Below are 733 nucleotides of genomic sequence, written 5' to 3'. Positions count from 1 at the left end.
AGTTTGAGTCTCGCAGCACATCAATGAGCTGCTGCTTCGAGTCTCCAATCATATTATCACTCAGATCAAGCTCTTTTAGAAACTGCAGTGCTTTTGTGTTTCTCAAAGACTGAGTTAAAGAAGAAACGTCTCTAATACCACAGTGATTTAGACTGGAAAGAGAGAAACAGAGGAAGAGAGATCATCTCACAAACAATCATTAATGTGAAGAATCTGACACAAATATAATTACCTCATCGTGAGATATTGAGTATAGTGTTTTGTAGTGATTTTACTGATTGTGATTCTTGTGTGTGAATGTTGCTGACCTCAATCTCTCCAGTTTACAGCGTGAATCCTTCAGTACGTCACACAAGTGATTCACTCCTGTGTTTATGTGATTCCAGCTCAGCAGAAGCTCTCTCAGGTGTGATGGGTTTGAGTTCAGAGCTGAAGTCAGGACGAGACTCTGTTTCTCTGTAAACCAGCATCCACACAGACTGAAGACAGAGAGAGAAAACACAATCAATCAGATCTAAGTTCATATCTGAGTGTAAGATTATTGATGCCATTTGGCTGGATCAGAAGAAGGTCACAGTCTGAAAAAACAAGGAACTCTCACGAGAATCAACATCTGAACTCTGTCTCGCAAGCCTAAGGCAAGACACCCAACTGAGAGAAACAAAAGCTCCACACCTTCACTCTTCCCCTCTCTCCCCTCATTTCCATCTGAACACAGGACACTGCAGAGATC

General features: G+C 41.7%; 1 protein-coding gene across 1 annotated transcript in view; it reads right to left on the bottom strand.

Moving 5' to 3' along the window:
• Positions 1 to 733, bottom strand: part of LOC107575316 (ribonuclease inhibitor-like) — an 11,547-nt gene that overhangs the window by 1,769 nt on the left and 9,045 nt on the right. The window lies entirely within an intron of this gene.

This window comes from Sinocyclocheilus grahami, unplaced genomic scaffold, assembly GCF_001515645.1.
Source record: "Sinocyclocheilus grahami isolate Dianchi unplaced genomic scaffold, SAMN03320097.WGS_v1.1 scaffold2565.1, whole genome shotgun sequence".
Lineage (NCBI taxonomy): Eukaryota > Metazoa > Chordata > Actinopteri > Cypriniformes > Cyprinidae > Sinocyclocheilus > Sinocyclocheilus grahami.
This window is presented reverse-complemented; position numbering and strand designations above follow the sequence as displayed.